The 19,380-nt window shown below is 37.2% G+C and overlaps 1 protein-coding gene across 1 annotated transcript in view; it reads left to right on the top strand.

Moving 5' to 3' along the window:
- The window catches only part of PCDH15 (protocadherin related 15), a gene marked incomplete at its 3' end in the record, with an annotated part of 622,267 nt that overhangs the window by 404,371 nt on the left and 198,516 nt on the right, over positions 1 to 19,380 (top strand). The window lies entirely within an intron of this gene.

Here is a 19,380-nt window from a genome sequence, read left to right on the forward strand (position 1 = left end):
ATAAAGTGCATTATTCTCAAGACCCTGATATTGTTTCTAAATTGTTTATTCGATATGGAACACTTAGATTTTTCACACTGCTACAAAGAGTCAAAATATCCAGTTACCAGGAATAAATGTATGCCTAACTGTGAAGAACGAATCTTAGTTACAAACAAGTTTTGCATCAAATGATCTGTTCCACTATTGCTGGTGATATCCTCACAAAGAGAAAATTCGACCACACTTCTCAAAATGGAAACACACACAAATGGAAAAAGCCTGTAATCGGCACGGCCCTCCTTGCACACAGTCTGTTCCTTTAGGGGCCAATGATTGTGATTAGGGGGAAAATAAGTGCTTACAAGTGTGCCTATACTTAAAATGTCATTCAACCTTATGCTCTATTTTTGATACTGCACTCTAATTTATGGAAACATGAACATATTTTTGTGGAAACAATAATTTATTTGAAATAATGTCAGTGTTGTTGTTGTTTTTAAAGTAAAGCATGAGTATTGTATAGCATCGGTTGACAAACAATAGCCCATGGGCAAAGTGGCCTGTGCTTATGGCTGGTAAACTAAGAATAGTTTTAATATTTTTAAAGGTTTCTTAATAAAATATAAACAAAAGTGTCAAATAATATAATAAAAAGTAATAAAGAATACATTGAGCTACCATAAGTAGCCTAAAATTTTACTGATTTTGTATAGAATAAAACAACAACAAAAAACTGATGACACTGCAGCATAACATGAGTGTCAAAGAAAAAATTAAAAAACCCACAAAAGTATCATTCATTATTTTTAAATAAAGTATAAAGACATCTCTTAAAAAATGGTTCCACAAGTAACAAAAAGTTAGTAGGGCAGGAAAGGATGTCTGGCCAGTGTGCTCGATGGTTAGAGCATTGGCCTGTACACTGGAGGGTCGCAAGTTCTATTCTGGTCAACAGCATGCACCTGGGTTGAGAATCTGATCCCAGCCCTGGGTTGGGGTACATGTGGGTGCCAGCCAACTGATGTGTGTCTGCCATGTTGATGCTTCTTTCTCTCTCCTCTTTTTCTCTCCCCCTATCATATCCCTTCCACTCTCTGGGGGGAAAAAAATCAATGCAAAAATATAATTTCAATCCTCTGGTGAGGGTTAAAAATATGTTTAAATACAAAAGAAAAGATACAAGGCATGTATTCATAGCCTGTATGTTGGCACTTCTGGTTACCTGAGAAAAAAATCATAAATATTACTAATAAAGTTACTTGAGTATAAGCATAAGACTGCTTTAGTCAGCTTGGAATATGCATTTTATTTTTGTCTTTATTCTTCTCATTATTTATAGTTTCAAGAACTATAGATTTTAAACTGTATGCCTCAAAGAATTATTGTTTTTAATCCTGAAGAAAAACTTCTGCTGTCTTTATCTTACTACAGAATTGATCCATTTCTAGAACAGTTTGAGTGAAATGCAAGCTTTCCTATAATAGCCTGCCATTCTGCATTACCAGGTCTTGTCTTAGGTGCTAATGTGTTTCTCTTGCATCCTTCAAATGTTCTAAAGGTTTTTCCTTCCTTCCTTCTCCCTCCTTCCTTCACTCCCTCCCTCCCTCCCTCCCTCCCTCCCTTTCTTCCTCCCTCCCTTCCTCCCTCCCTCCCTCCCTTTCTTCCTTCCTTCCTCCCTCCCTCCCTCCCTCCCTCCCTTTCTTCCTCCCTCCCTTCCTCCCTCCCTCCCTCCCTCCCTCCCTCCCTCCCTTCCTCCCTCCCTCCCTCCCTCCTTCCCTCCCTTTCTTCCCTCCTTCCTTCCTTCCTTCCTCCCTCCCTCCCTCCCTTTTTTCCTCCCTCCATCCTTCCCTCCCTCCCTCCCTCCCTCCCTCCCTCCCTTCCTTCCTTCCTTCCTTCCTTCCTTCCTTCCTTCCTTCCTCCCTTTCTTCCTTCCTTCCTCCCTCCCTCCCTCCCTCCCTCCTTTCCTCCCTTCCTTCCTTCCTTCCTTCCTTCCTTCCTTCCTTCCTTCCTCCCTCCCTCCCTTTCTCCCTCCCTTCCTCCCTTCCTCCTTCCCTTCCTTCCTTCCTTCCTTCCTTCCTTCCTTCCTTCCTTCCTTCCTTCCTCCCTTCCTCCCTCCCTCCCTCCCTCCCTTCCTTCCTTCCTTCCTCCCTTTCTTCCTTCCTCCCTCCCTCCCTCCCTCCCTTCCTTCCTTCCTTCTTTCCTCCCTCCTTCCCTCCCTCCCTTCCTTCCTTCCTTCCTTCCTTCCTCCCTTCCTTCCTTCCTTCCTCCCTCCCTCCCTCCCTCCTTTCCTCCCTTCCTTCCTTCCTTCCTTCCTCCCTTCCTTCCTCCCTCCCTCCCTCCCTCCCTCCCTCCCTCCCTTTCTCCCTCCCTTCCTCCCTTCCTCCTTCCCTTCCTTCCTTCCTTCCTTCCTTCCTTCCTTCTTTCCTTCCTTCCTTCCTTCCTCCCTCCCTCCCTCCCTCCCTCCCTCCCTTCCTTCCTTCCTTCCTTCCTTCCTTCCTTCCTTCCTTCCTCCCTTCCTCCCTTCCTCCCTTCCTCCCTTCCTCCCTCCCTCCCTCCCTCCCTCCCTCCCTTCCTTCCTTCCTTCCTTCCTTCCTTCCTTCCTTCCTTCCTCCCTTTCTTCCTTCCTTCCTCCCTCCCTCCCTCCCTCCTTTCCTCCCTTCCTTCCTTCCTTCCTCCCTCCCTCCCTCCCTCCCTTTCTCCCTCCCTTCCTCCCTTCCTCCCTTCCTCCTTCCCTTCCTTCCTTCTTCCCTCCCTTCCTCCCTCCCTCCCTTCCCTCCCTCCCTCCCTCCCTCTCTCCCTTCCTTCCTTCCTTCCTTCCTTCCTTCCTTCCTTCCTTCCTTTCTTCCATTAATAAATATTTCTTATAAAATAGTATTTATTTTCCCTGAAGATGATAGAATTTTATGATTCAAGAAAGGTTTATAGCTGGGGAGTTACAAATTGGCCTTGTACCAAAAAATTTGATGCATCATTTATATTATGGGGATCACTTTGAATATGTTACTTGAAGATTTTCCCTTGCAGTACCAAAAGATGACAATTTCCCCTTTAATTTTATATGTTACATATTCTATTTAGTAGGTTACCCTAATTTTGATAAATGTGAGAAATGAAAGTCACTTATTTCCCTCTTCATTTTTAGTTCATGAAGTGGAAAGTACATTTTTTTTTCATCTTTCTATGCACTAGATTTTAGGTGGTTCTTTCATCATTAGCATTATATAATATCAAAAGATTAAAGTCATTGTAAGTATGCATAAGAAAGTTGACATACATTGAACCAGTGCCAAAGTATAATTGCTATTTTGTATGAAGGATAGGTAGATGATAGATAGATAGATAGATAGATAGATAAATAGATAGACAGACAGACAGACAGACAGAAGAGAGAGATATGTGTCTTACAATTCCAAGCATCTCCTCATTGCAAAAATTAAATCAAATTTGTAGCATACATTTTTCTTCTTTAAACCAGATGCACTATTATGTTTTAAGTTTCCATAAATAATTTTGGTGCCCTTGACATTAAGAGATGCACATTATCTAGGGATGATTTTTCATCTTTAGAAATATAAAGCTGAACGACGTGAGGAAAACATATTTTATGTATTTTCTATTCATATGTATACCTTCCTCTTCCCAAAGTATAACAGAGCCCCATGTAAATCTTTCATAGACTACAGTGTGTTTACAGGAATAAAGGCAGGAAATATCAGGGAGGTTAGGGAAAGGAAAACCCTAGGTGCGATAACATTTAAAACAGTCACTCCTAAATCATCTTTTCTTTGACCCTTGCTTTCTTAGAAAGAAGTAAACATGATTTAAAAAATGTGCAATTTTGCCCCAGAACAGCTGTAGGCTATAACTCAAATGCATGTTTTAATAGAGTTAGACTTCACTTCTGTCTCTGATTTACACTTTAACAAGAAGTAGGGCACCTAGGAAATGGGTGAAAATAATCTTATTTTTCCCTTAGATAGGGCTAGTAGCTTAAAAAACTTGGTATGGCTGGAAATACAGCCATATCTCAAGTTGTTTTAAACTTCAGGATGAAATAGCCTCTGCTGATAGTACAGATCATAAAGCGGATGTGCGGTAGCGGGTGGGACAGGTGGACACTCTCGCAATGTGTGGTTTGTATTCAGCCTGGAGGCACAGTTCCCTCACAAGGAGAATAGCTTTCTGTGGCACATCCTGCTCCCAGTTGTCATCATACTTGTACCACGCCTTCCATCACCACATGTACCACGCCTCTTTGCGCCTGTAGTCATGTTTTGTTTTTAATTCTCTAAAAGTTCAGTCCAGGTGGTATGGCTCTGTGGCTGAGCATCAACCTATGAACCAGGAGGTCAAGTTCCATTCCTGGTCAGGGTCCATGCATGATTACATGCTCAATCCCCAATAGGGTTGTGCAGGAACCAGTTAATCATTGATTCTCTCTCACTGAAGTTTCTATCTATCTTTCTCTCCCACTCCGTTTCTCTCTGTTCTTATCTAAACTATTTTCTCCATTTGCATATGAGATCAATGCTTCTCAAGCCTCTGTATGCAGGATGCATTTAAATGAATTAGTATAAAAATAAAAGACAAAATACAAGGAATAAAAGCCCATTTTTTAATATATGTATTTATTGATTTTTTTTACAGAGAGGAAGGGAGAGGGATAAAGAGTTAGAAACATCAATGAGAGAGAAACATCGACTAGCTGCCTCCTGCACACCCCCAACTGGGAATGTGCCCACAACTAGGGATCATGCCCTTGATCAGAATCAAAACTAAGAGCCTTCAGTCCATAGGCCAATGCTCTGTCCACTGAGCCAAACTGATTAGGGCTAAAAGCCCATTTTTTTTATATCATTAAATTCAACAGATATAAAATCATTCTGTCAAATTATTTTAAAGTTTTCTGATCTACTCTAAATTTTACTCTAGATAAAATCGAGTCTAAATTTTTATACCATTATAATTGGTAATGACCACTTTGCAGAGTGGACAACACTGCTCCATGGGCCACACTTTGAATAGTGCTCAGGATTCCTAGATAGTTTTTAAGGTCCAGTGCAAAATGAAAACACGGCACCTTTAAAGTGCGGGTCCTTTCCACCAGTTCTAGGTTCTGTCCACTCTGGCCTGCTCAAGAACTTTGTTCCAGAATCACCGATTTACTTTCTGTATAATGAGCTTTCTTGCTGTGTGATCATTTTCATTTGCATGAAAATATTCGTTGTATCTCTCAATTAAAATACAAAACAACAATGAGAAAAAAAAGCCCTTCATTCCATAAACGACTCTTGCAATTTATTCATTTCTCTGCTTTACTTCATTATGCAAACCACTCAGATAAGTTATCCATATTTTCCTGAAGAAAGTTTTGCTGATTTTTTTCTCCTATTGTCTATTGACCTTACTATAATCAAAATTACAATCACATCAAACAATTGACATGACTCTTTTTTATGGTCCTAATTCCTTTTCCCTTGTCAAGTCAATTCCTAATCTTACTCTATTCATCAGTAAGAATTAATAATTCATTCCTTATTTTAAACTTATTTTGTATACTTCCTGAGCACCACAGTCTCTGGGTATTTTTCTCCATCCTATCTCTTAAAAGTTGAAATGTCCTAAGGCTTATGTAAGTTTCTAATCTTTGTTTCTTATTTACAATCACTCCTAATATTATTTCATCTTGTTTAATGGGTTCAAATTGTTCTGTGCTCACAAGTTCTAATTCATATGTCCAGGTTAGCTCTCTGCCCTAACACTCCAGTCCCACCTCCAAGTGTAATAGCAATATTTACTTTGGGATATTAAGTAACCACTGTCTTAGGGTAAGTTTCCAAAGCAGACTTTGAGATAAAATCCAGTTTATTAGGGAGCCTTTTTGGAATCAAGTTCTGTGGAAAGGAGAGGAGAGGAAGGAAGCAGGGTTAGGTTTAGAGAGAAGCTGAGCTTCAGTGCAATCCAAACAAATGCTTCAGTTGAGACCCTAGAAAGCTCTAGAGCTGAGAGCCCTTTAGAGTTAGAAGGTTGGTAGAAGGAGGTAGGACCTTTATATACCCGGACCCATGAGCCAGATGCAGGTTTCCCCAGAAAGCAGTTTGAATTTTCTAAGGTAGGCATTCTCTGAATAAGACAGAAGCTGAAACCCCTCAGAGGTCAACATTTTCAACATTCAGGGGAATAATTTATTCATTCCTTGAAGGGAGGGTTGGCAGCCAAATCATAGTATTATCATAGCATCTCAAAATTAATGTGTCTCACACTCAACTCCTAGTACTTCCCGGACCCCTAGAAAAACAGTGGCCCTGCTTCATTTTCATGTATTCAGTAAGTTATGACTTAATTTTTCCTACTTCTCAGTCCAAAGCCCTTCAAATCACCTCTGACCTTTCTCTTTCTTCACTGCTCCCCTCTCATTTCCAATAAGTTAGCAAATCTGGTTGGTCTCAAAATATATCCAAAATTTCACCATTTTTCGCCACTCACACTGCTTTTATCCTGATCCTTGCCACCATCAATCTGTGGCTACATCCCTGGATATTATTCTCATCCCACCATGACACAGCATTCTTTTATTGACACAAAAGATGTTTAAAAATGAACTAAGATCACTTCTTTCTGAAACTCTTCCAGTGGCCTCCCCAAAACACCCAGAATAAAAGCAAATGTCTGGTACCAACCTGACTTCATCTCCCACTACTCATCCTGTATCCTCTCAGGCTTCCTATTCCAGTCTCCTAGAACACCGCTTTGCACTTGGAGCCATGCCAGCCTTGGGACCCTTTCACATGCAGTTTTCACTGCTTAAATGCTCCTTTCCAAGACATTCACAGGGCTTGTCTTATCTTCCCTTCCCATAAGTTTATCCTTAGCAAAATGGTCCTTCCTCAAGCACCTTATATATTAAAAGATAACAATAGAATGTCTCAAAATATATATCGCTTTACTTTTACCCTAGGTGCACTCTGTTTGTTTATTCTGTGTTATCACTATGCCAAACATTGTATTAGTTTCACAATGACAGGCACTTTGTTTTATTCACTATTGTATCTTCAGCAACAAAAATAATACTTGGAATATACCATGCAATCAATAAAGATTTATTGAAAATTCAATGGATCTGATTTCAAGAAAGGCTAGAACTAAGGTTTCAAACAGGGTCATCAGTCTCAGGCATATTCCCCTCTCTCGATTGATTAGCTCTGTATGGGCTTTTTCTGTCACCCAGTCTCTGTAATTAAGACATAGGGATGATAAGAACCATCTTGTTCTTAATTAAATCTGAAATGAAGACTTAGCTCATGCAGCCTCAAGATGAGGTAAAAGGGAATGGATGTGTAGAAAGTTTCTACAAGACAATACACTCAAGTGATGAAATGTAATAAATACCCCAAGGTGTTGAAACAAAATAAAAACATATCTTATTTTTTTTAAAAAATGGCTTGCATATATTTAGAAGTACAAAGACACATTTAAAGAAGATTTTAACATTTTCTTCTGATATGTTTTGCTGTTCCAAGAATTGTATGCTTTTACAAAGGATTTATTGCTTTGTATTTCTAAACTGATATGTAAGGGATAGAGTAATGCAAAATTACCTAGCTAAGACCTTGTTGTGCCGAAACTGAGAAACCCTAAAATAGCAGAACATAGTCACCAAAACAATAAGGTAAACTACTATAAGATATCTATCTTTATTGAAACTTTTGTGAGGGATTTAAGAATAATAAAAAGATATTTTGGAGATAATGGCAAAAAAAACCCAATTCAAAATGATCTTCATTTTCTAGTTAGAGCTTTTTCTAATCTTTCCTTATTTCTAACAAATCTTTCCTTAAAGCCCTATAGAATTCTTTCTAATTTTCTAGAAGATAGTTAACTAATATTATACCTGTGTATGGGAGGTTGTTGGTTGTTTGTTTTTTATCAAATTTTGTGGAAGTGGTGGAGACATACTTTTATCAAACTCCTTCTGTAACAGAACTTGAAGCAAAAATGTAGAGCTATAGCAGAAAATAAAATTTTTTTATTTACTTCAATGTCAGAAGACTATGTATGACTGAAAGAAAAGTTTACAATTTCTAAACCTGCTTGGTAGAAAGTTTTTGTTTGTTTACTGTTATTGACCTAAATTAAATTATTCTGCTCTTCCTAAAAGTTAAATAGAAGAGGACTAATTTGAAATATGGGCTTGAATGTGGAGTACCTGTTTTGGCAATTGCTCGATAGCTACTGGAATTTTAATAACAGCAATCAGTATTTCCTTTAGTAATTTGGCAATAAGCCTCTGAGTTTACTACATTCCTTAGAGCTATTTATTGCTTCACATCCTGGCAGCTAGAGTTGTTTAAAGCTTAACTATGCAAATGCAGTTATTTCTGCGAGATTTTGATAAGTAGAAAGAAACAAAAACAGTGTTACTGAAGTATACTCAACAAACTAATATGTGTCATTTGTCTAGGAAAACAATAGGATCCCAGTTGATTTTAAGAAGTGCCTATGGTGATTCTATACTTACCTACCAAGAATTGTGTGATTTGGAGCTAAGAAAAAAATGTAGTTAAGACTTAACCATAAGAAAAAAAAATATATATATATTGTGTGTGTGTGTGTGTGTGCATTGAAATAATGACTGAAAAACACTGAAGAATTCAATGTCCTGTATTTTAGTTTTGAATGCACATTATTTTACTTGGGTTCCCCAAATCCCAAAACAGTTTTAAAAAGAAAATAAAGGTGAGTTGGGTGGTTTTTTCTGAGCAGGATACAAGGGTGATTTCTTTCCTGGGTTCTTGACAGATGGATTCTAAGAATGAGGCCACAGACAAAAGGTGGTGGGTGAAAAAAAGTAGAAATTTATTGGAAACAGGTAGAGATTACCATGTAGGGAGGGGGATCTTAAAGGGGGTAACCCATTGAGCCCCTTTCTCTAAGGTTTATAAAAGCTGCAGTTCTTTGCCTCTTGATAGTCCCTCCTGATTGGTTATTATAGCAGCTTCAAAGCTCAAACCCCTCGTGGTGTGCTCCCCTCTCTCCCCTTTCAGTGGTAGAATTCTCTAACTCCTGTGAAAATCTGTTTTCCTCTTTTTTCCATTTGTCGGCATTGCTCTAACCCCAATGAAAGTATGTTTCCTCTTTCTCCCCATACCCTGTGGCGTTTTCCTATCTTCTGTGAATGGATGTCTTTCTCCTTACTCTGCAGCACCTTTTTTAAATTTTTTATTTCTGTGAATGTCTGCCTTTTGGCAGCTCCAAGCACCCACCTATGCAGTCCTCCCCCACGGACCCTCTATTTCTAAAACTCTCAAATTCTGCCTATTTTATCCCTAAAACTCCTTTTAAAGGGAAAAGTCTTCATTTCATGAACTTCACTCACCCAAAAGAAAAGAAAAAAATGTTTTAAAGCTTCAGATTAGGAAAACATGTTTCAAAGATAGAAGCAAAATTACCTCGCCACGAAAGTTAACTCAGCTTTGCAACAGGTATCTCCTCCAACCTAATCCGAAGTAAAAGTAGCTCATTTTGATTCTGATAAGCAAATGGTTACTTAGAAAGAGCAGCCGAAGGTGATTGCCATTAGAATTCTATTTTTTTTTAAGTTGTTGTTGCAGAAGACCAAAGAAAACCAAGCAACGCTCTAAAAGAAAAGAAGGGACACTTTTTATTTACGCTGGCAGACTCAGGGAATAACTTCCCAAGTCTGAGTGAAGAAACATGCAAGGTCCTTTCCTTTATGTCTCCCTGTGGTCTTTGTCGCACAAATATGGATTGTGCTCCTGGTCCTTTTTCATGGGCCTTGCGAGGAGGCCCCCAGGTGTTGGGGGTCTCCAGGCCCTATCTGGTGGTCTGGCCTGGCGCCAGCATTAATAACCCTCCCTCCGGGGCAGTGCACTGTCCACAGCCCGTGGCCTCTGTAGTCAGTTCTACAAAACCAGTGTCTGGAAGTAGGAAGTGACCTAATTATAGGTTATCAAGAATGTACACTGAGCTTGCTGGCATGATTCAGACTGCTAACCTCCCAACCATCAGGGTGACATTGGAATTAGCCCTTTTTTAGTCTTCTTATTATATTTCTTGTTGAAAGTATTACAGATCTCCCCTTTCCCCCCCATTCACCCCTTCTACAATGTCCCCACTCTCTCCACAGGCCTTCACCACCCTATTGTCTATGCCCATCGGTTATGCATACAAATTATTTAATTAATTCATTCTTGCCCTCTCCCCCCACCCCCCCACCCCTCGGCCACACACGCGTGCGTGCGCGCGCCGCGCACACACACACACACACACACACACACACACACACTCTTCCCTCTGCACTTCCAAATCCTGGGTCTATTTTGTTCATTAGATTCTACATATAAGTGAGATCGTGTGATAATTATCTTGTTCTGAATGTCTTATTTTGCTCAGCATAATTTTACCAGCCTGTGCTGTGTGATATTAAATTATAAATCACCTTTGTGAGATAACAAGAAAAATGCAATGATTACTGCCAAAAATACCAAACTGAAATGACCCAGATATTTATATATTTTTTCCTTGTTTAATTTTATTCTTCCTCTCAATATTCATATTTTTATAAATGCAATCATGTTTTATACATTATATTATTTCCTATTTTGCTTCAATTCCACTCCCTATCCCCTTTCCCCCAACTATCTCCCCAATCATTCTTCATCAAATAATCCATGTTAATTGTGTTAAATGGTGTGTGCCTTTGATAAAGTTTTTTTAATTTTGGGCATATATAATTATATAAGGCATTTACATATTTATACAAACTACACACACAATACACATATAAGTGTTTTGCCATTGTCATAAATATGCATAAATTTATGCTGTTACTTTTTCTTTCCAAATAATATGAAACTTACTGGAAAAATGTAAGACTAGTAGAAAAACATTTGAGAATAAGTTACCAGCATAATGTCCCATCATCTCCAAACGCTTCAATTACTAACTCCTATAAAAAGTGTGATCTTCTAAGTACAAGCACAATACAACCATTAAAATCAGGAAGTAACTCTGATAACCTTTTGACTCCATTTAGCTTTTGCTAGTTGCCCTAATAATGTCCTTTATAGCAAAATGATCAATCATATGTGACCTTTTTTGTCATGCCTCTTTTAGTCACCTCAATCAGAAGCAATCTTTCATCGAGGCTTTTGAAGATTACAAGTCGTTTATTTTGTACAATTCCCCTTAATTTGGGTTCTTTGAGGCTTCTCCATGACTACATTTAAGTTTTGAGTATTTTTGTAAGAATTTCAATGGACGAACTTTTTCATCATGGAGTAGATGTCATTCTATTTCATATCATACATGGAGGCACTGAGACATAATCAGGTGTAGTGACTTGCAAAATAATAATAATAATAATAATAATAATAATAACCCAAAACTAACATAGCTAATAAGTGGAACATTGTGTCCTTAATTATTTTTTACTCCAAAGCATAAGATCTTAGCTATCAACTTAAATTAATTCCTTAAATAATATTTTTCATTTGAATAGAATTCTAGATTGTTCTGTTGCCTCATCTGATTCTGATCCTACATCAGTGATATAGAATATAAATTTTAAGTGTGATTTACGCCATTCTTCAGTTGAAATGTACCTTTAGTGACACACTACAGTTCATTTGGTTAAAAGTGAAATAATTAGAACTAGGCCTTCAATCTTATGATTACTAGCTCTGGGTTATTTTTACAATTGTATACTTAATCAAAGTATACTGAATATTATTTAATCTTTCTCAGTATTCATATCACAAACTATTGTAATTTTCTCAAAAGCAGGGACTGTGTTGCATAACTTAAAACATTTCAAATGCCCAGCATTAAATATTTGGTTTTTAATAGTTGCCCAATACTTTTTTTTTTCTTGTTGAACTGAAAATTCTTTGAGTAGGATTTCTTAAGTTATATTCTATATATATACTAAAAGATGGTACTGTAATATAAGAGGCTTAATGGAGAATTGTATTCTGATTGCAATGCTTACTGTATCCTATCTTTTTATGGTAATGGGGATTTTTTTTTTGTCTTTTGCTCTCAGTACTCTGAGTCCATTAACTATATACTCATTTTGTTCAGTTTTCTGACTCTATTAACTCCCTTATTTGAAAATCTGGTTTTAATGTGCTGATATCTGGGAAGACTAACTAGTTGGAATAGTATATCGACTCTGATGCAGGGCTTGAGGAACCCTTGAACTACAATACTATGCAAGAACTTAAGTGTAGACTTTCTTTTTTTTTTTTTTAATTTTATTGATTTTGTACAGAGAGGAAGGGAGAGAGATAGAGAGTTAGAAACATCGATGAGAGAGAGTCATCGATCAGCTGCCTCTTGCACATCCCCTACTGGGGATATGCCCGCAACCAAGGTACATGCCTTTGACCGGAATCGAACCCGGGACCCTTCAGTCCCCAAGCCGACGCTCTATCCATTGAGCCAAACCAGTCTCGGCTTAAGTGTAGACTTTCAAGGTCACTGATCTTCATTGGTCTGAAAAACAAACAAAAAAAGCACTTTATAAGATGAACAAGAGTCATCTTATAGGAAGATATGTTGAGCTTTAACTATGTTAAGGATTATTCTATTGAGGTTATTACCAAATGTTGAATGCTGTGAACTGTCCAGAACCAAACATCTTTCCACAATAATTAGATTATATTTGGTAACAATTAGGAACCACCAATAGGTAGTGGAAAAAGTGGGCTAGTGTTTTCAGTCAAAACCTTGCTACTGCCTAGAAAAGTATGTGTCCGGCCAAATATCACATACATAAGATAAAATCCAGATATATTAACAATTAATATTTTCATTTTATGTTCTGGACAATATCTTACATTTAAGTTCAAAATTCACGGAATTTTAGAGATAGAACTCAATGTTATAGTTCATCTCAGGCAATAAGGAATTCTTGATCATTACGTTGAACCCATACTTTTGTGAAATCAACTTTGGGTACCATTCCAAATGATAAAGGGCTCTTTTGTCCTTATACTTTGTTTATATAACCCGCAATAGCTTTAACCACTCTTTTCAGCAATTATCAGTCATGTGTAACATTTATTAATACATTAAGCAAATCTAGTATTTATATGTAAAGATAACAGAAACATTAGTTGGCCTTAATGAAAGGTTTGCAAATATCCCTTCAAAGTACGTTTTGAAATAGGACATTTATTCTTAAGATGTAGAATTCTAAGAGACAGACACAAATATATATATACACACACTCACACATGAACACCAACACACTCACATATAGACACCCCTTACTCTTTTCTCTCTCAAGATTAGAATGAATTGAGAGAGATACAGATGGAGTATGTAAGAGGAAGACCAAATCATATTTAAATATAATTGATTAAAACACAAGACAAACCTGGTTCACTGTTTTTCCTTTATTACAATGAATTTGCCCTCTCAGTTGTAGGAAGTGCAAAGGTAGGCCCTAACTATAGGCACTAAGGCATATCAGTAGCAAAACTGGACAATAGATTCGCCTTATGGAGCTTGTATGCTGGTAGTAGTAGTAGTAGTAGGAGAAATATAATAAAATATAACAGTGAGTTATACAGAATATGGAAGTTGACGGATTCTATGTGGAAAATATGCAGGAGAGAAAACAGAGAGCATAGGTAGGAATTGCAATTTGATCAGTGACAGTTTCACTGAGCTGACATTAGCAAAAAGCTGAAGAATGTGAGAGGATGAGCCATGTAGGTATCTGAGGAAGAGTCTATCGGGTACAAGTGCAATGGCTCTGAAGTTAGGCCTGCCTAGTGTATTTGAGGGAGAATAAAAAATACTAGTGGGACCTTTAACTAATCTGGGTCAGCGGCTAGAGCGTCGGCCTGCAGACTCAAGGGTGCCAGGTTCGATTCCAGTCAAGAGCATAACGGTATGTACCTCGGTTGTGGGCACATACTCAGTGGGGAGTGTGTAAGAGGCAGCTGATCGATGCTTCTCTCTCATCGATGTTTCTAATTCTCTATCCCTCTCCCTTCCTCTCTGGAAAATATCAATAAAATATACTATAAAAAATACTAGTGTCACTGCAGTGAAGAAAGGGAGGAGGAAAATCATAGAAGTGATATCAATAATGCTGGAGGTATGAAGATAACTTCTCTAAGTGAAATTAAATACTAATGGAAGAACTTGAGAAGGTAACATAGACTTAAAATTTAACAGACAAGAGGGTGGTAAAGGCTGGGGTCAGGACCAAGGGCAGGCTAGGAAGGTGTTAATAGAGGGGTTGGAGGGCAGGGGGACATAATGTAATATTTTCAATAATAAAGATTTAAATAAATAAAAATCATTTCAGCTCTAAAAAAAAAAAGAATCTATGAATTCCTTTGAAAAATAGTCTGTAGTGGAGACATATGAGAAATTATTGGAATTAGTTATGGAGCTATTTTAGTAGACAAGACAAAGCCTAGAGTGATATTCTGGAGATAGTGAGAAGTGGTTTCAGTCTTGTTATATTTTACTATAGGGCCGATGCATGAAATTTGTGCGAGAGTAGGCCATCGCAGTAGGAACTGCCAGGATCCCACAACTGCAGCCCCAGCTTAGTCCTGGAAGGACATCAGATCTAATTAGCATATTACACTTCTATTATTATAGATAAGTAGAAACTAAGAATTTGTTGATGATGGGATATAGAGAAGAAAGTGGAAGATGAAAATGGCTAGTAAAATATAGCCTGAATGACTGGAAGGATTGAATTTCCATTAACCTGAATAAAAAGAAGGTTGAAGGAGGAGTCAATCAATGTTGTACATATTTAATTTGAAATATCTTTTTAGCATCTAATAAAGGCTGTCAAGTAGACAGTTGTGAATGAGCTGGGGAAGCAGTATGGGCTAGACATATGCATTTGCAGTTTTGAGTATTTAATTACTGTTTAAAACCTTGTGATTTGATGACATTCTTAAGCAAATAACTGTGAAAGATAATCAAAGATTGATTTTAAGGTGCTAAGGAGGTAGAAGAACCAGGAATGAAGACCCAAGAGAACATTTATCGTGAAAGCTAAGGAAAACTTTTGGAAAATTGCTTTAATTTTCTAAGTTGAACAGTAAGTAGGGTCACTAGCTGAAGATAAAGAGGGGGTACGATAATTGGAAACCTGAGGAGAAAGTGTTAAATAACCATATAGAAAAGAGGGAGAAGGAATAAAGTAGCAACATGAGTCATAATAGAGGGGTGGAATTTAAGGTTTCAGGGTACCCGCATGTATTACAGTGTCATGCTAGGTTAGCTGCATTTCCAAGTTTCAAATCTGTTATATTCGCATGTTATTTTTTATAATACTTGACATATTTTATAAAATTGAATAAACTGACATTTTTACATAAATAAACTGATTTCAAAAAGGAAATTTTATATCAGAATCATAAAAAAACAACACTACTTGCCATAAAACATCACAGTAATTCATATTAAAATATATTATTAAACATAAACATTAACCTTGTGTTAAAGGGCCAACAATTTATTACCAGGGATACCCATCCACGCTTTGGGAAACTGCTAATACTGAACTTCACTTCTTGCTCTCAGGTAGTTTAATAACATAAATCAGAACTTGTTTGCCTAAGTGAGAAGAGAAAAGATTATCTAAACCTATTGGTTTTTATCTGCGTTAGAATCCCTAAGGGCAGGCACTTTGTCTTAATGTCCTATGAAATGTGTAGAATCATTCCCTGTATAGAGTGCACGCTACCTGGTGGTATTTGACGGCTACATTTGTCTTTAACACGAGCGGAATATTAGATTAGCGAAGATTTGTTTCTTGAGCAAAATTCCTACTTAACAGAGTCTAAGCACCCTGCTTAATACTTTTATGTCCGTATTGGTGGTTCTGAAAAATGGGTGGCTTCCATTTAGACGCAGTGATTAATTTGGAAGAGCAGGCTGGAAAGAGTAGTTGCTTTGATCTCTAAAGATAGTTTGTGTCCTTCAAGCAAGAAGAAGGGGAAAACCAGCTTTGTCTTAATTTATCATGTTGCTTAACATGTGTCAGCACACCAATGACTAAATTCCATTACTGCTAGCTATTCAGAGTGAGCTTCCTTCAATCATGGCCTCGGGCTGTTTATCTGAGGCTAACTACTGGAGCTGGTTGCTGCTGCTGCTCAATTCACTGGGCTGGTTTCCATCACAAGGCCTTTTCACTGGCCAGGCCCTCTGCCTAGGAAGCCCTTCCCCACATGCCTCGGTCTCTCGCCTTTTATAAATGCTTACCACATTTTCTTGATAGTCTGTACATAAGTGAAAACCCTGACTCTGTCCCCCCATCTGTCCTTCCTGAGTTATTTTATATTTTAATAATGCTTATTTAGATCTAAATATATAAATTTTAATTAATTACTTGTTTCTTTCTCCTCCTACAATATAAACTGTACAAAGAAAAAAAATTTTTCTGTTGTTTTTTGTGAAGCCCTGGTGTTGAACACAGAAAAGATGTTCAATAAATGTTTATTGAATGAATGAGTGAAAACGATAGGTGTTACTGTTATTGTCTTCATTTTGTAGGTGGGTATCTAACCTGAGAGGGGATAGAACAGCCAGGGCTGGAACCAGGGGGCCGACTCCAGAGCCTTCGCAGTAAGATGTAGGGAGAATGTGTGCTACTGTACTTCTCTCAGACCTTCAGTGAAGGGCTAGATTTGACCTGACTGATGAAAATAAAAATGTAGGAATGTTTTTGTATTAAGGATAAGTGATTCTTAAGTTATATTATGGGAAATACAAAACAAAAAACTCCACTATACTCCGCTTTTTAAAAATGAAACAGTTACTATTATCTCTAACTTTTTAAAAAATGTGTTTTCCAATTAAGAAAATTATAAAGAACTCTAATTAGAATGGTGTCAAAAAAGTAATATAATTGAAATATTGTGTATTTCACATTCACTTATCAGGTTATTATGAGTCTTAAATGAGAAAAGGCATGCAAATATAGTTTCTAATTTTAACTTGAAGATTCGGTACTCAATATCATATATAAATTTCTGTCCATCATTTAGAGAAGGCTGGCTAGAATTGTAATTAGAAGAAAAATTAATGATTTTACAAATGTGTTTTAAGATACATATATGCATATGATCAAAGCTTAATACTCTAAGAATCCATGCTTCTGCTGATTTCTCCAATTATTTGTTTTATGTGTTATTTCTTCCTTTAGATATTGGCAAATATATATGGTGTATATATATATATGGTATTTATTGGTATTTATATTAGAGCTAACACTTGTAATGGATAGATTTAAGAACTCTGAGCCAGATAACATCATTTCCCCTTGCTTAGTTGACTGAGGAATTATGAATCTTCTCTAATTACTATACCATTTGCCACAGATCCTGAAATAACAACAAAGAATTGCCTAAGAGGATAAAAGAAAGAAAACAATCAAATAAGGATTTCCTTCTAAATCCTGGGTCTTCAAAGCTTCCAATAGGGGCATAACCTCACATGAGAATCAAGTAGGAAAATTATTGGCTCCCACAATCCTTAAATGCCTGACATTTAAACCATCAAATAAAACTAAAAAAATACTTTAAAGTATCTCAGAGGTGGAAGTAATTAATTTGGCTGGGAAGTTTGAGAATCCTCTAAGAATTCTTCTCTATTATCATTTTAGTAACATAACAAAATAAGGACTTATATACATAAAATGACACCATAATCAATGTAACCTCGTCCCACAAAAGGAATAAATATTAGAGTAGACCTATTAAGAAAAGATCAGCCTTAATCTGGACTTAAAAGTATTTGCACAAAGCTACCATGCTTCAGAATCTATTTCTCCTGGCATTTATGAAGACACAAAACAATAAATTGTCTCTCTCAAAAAAAGCCACATGCCAATAAGCAAAGGCACAGAAATGACAATATTTATAGCAATCTGACAGGTAAAAATGACAGAGAAAAACAACAGAAATAATTTAATGTGAGCTTTTTAATGATAAAACACAGTCTCCAGATACTGCATAATTATGTGTTTTTCCAAACTTTATTATTATTTGCAGTTTCATTTATTTTTGCTCACACTTTTCTAACAACAAGAAAAATATAAAACATCTACTATCAATGTCATTTTGTGTGCTTAAAAAAATTATTTTGTTTCTCACTCCCTACTCTAAAAATTTTATTGTAATTTACTTAACGAAATTAAAAATTTTAGATTTAGATCTAAAACCATAGGAGTTTTATTATTTCACTGTACCTTACTATTTTTTGTTTTTGTTTTATTTGGTGTGTGTGTGTGTGTGTGTGTGTGTGTGTGTGTGTAGCCTTACTCCCCCCCCCAACCCTCCAAAAAAAATAATATCTTGGCTTGGAAGAAGATTTTTGTTATTTAAGCTTAATTTGAATTTAACTACAGTGAGAGTATAAGGGAGAAAATAAGGCCTCCAGTAAGATGGTTGTTGCCATAATTCATGAAGATGTTAGTAGGGAATGAGTCCAGAATCAAACAAATCCTGCAAATATTTTAAAGACAGATCCAATGAGATTTGCTGATGGCTTACACTGGGAACTAAGGTCAAGAGATGAAGTCTGAGAAAATAGGAGAATGTAGTGACTGCTCTTGACTGATATCATGAAGACTGCAATCAGCTAGTTGTTTTCTTGATGAGGAGAGGAGTGGGAGAGGGGTTTTGGGAGTTTTAACATTTTTAAATTGGGGATGCTTATAATTTAACTAATTGGCAATGGAAGTGAGCAATTGGATATGTTTGTAAGATATGAGGATCTTCAGTGTATAAGGAAAGTTATACAGTTGGATAAAGGGACTGGGGGAGGTCCAAGGAGAAATCAGCAAAGAAAAACAAGAAGTGGCCAATAAGGTAGAATTACAAGCAGATGAGTCTGTCGTTATAGAAGCCTTGTGAAGGAAATGTTCATGGAGAAGGCACTTTTGTGAGGCACAGATTAAATAATCCAGCAAAGCTTCTCCCATTGAACCTGGCACCTTGTAAATATTATTTGTTCTTATTCAGTTGTTCGGGACTCATGTGTCAGTAGTCCGGGAGAGACTTCTGGCCATCCATTCATTGTGGTAGCTTATAGAGTTTTTTTATGACCAGGGCTATGTAATAATGCACATCAAAGCTATCTGATCTTCCAGTGGAAACAGCACCTGCTGTTCTGGACATGGAAGTTGCAACCTGTAAATAAAATTATTCTAGCCATTTCTCAGATACATCCTCTCTCCCTGGGTCATACTTGGGTAGATTCCTCTTACATCCTTTTTATATCATCTAACTAGAGGCTCAATGCACAAAATCTGTGCAAGGGATTCTGCCCTCGCAGCCCCGCCCTCACAGCCCCTGCTGCCTCTGCCAGTTCTGGCAACTCTGGTTTCAT

This window comes from Pipistrellus hanaki (genome assembly GCF_964339955.1).
Source record: "Pipistrellus hanaki genome assembly, chromosome: 14".
In the NCBI taxonomy this organism is placed as follows: Eukaryota; Metazoa; Chordata; class Mammalia; order Chiroptera; family Vespertilionidae; genus Pipistrellus; species Pipistrellus hanaki.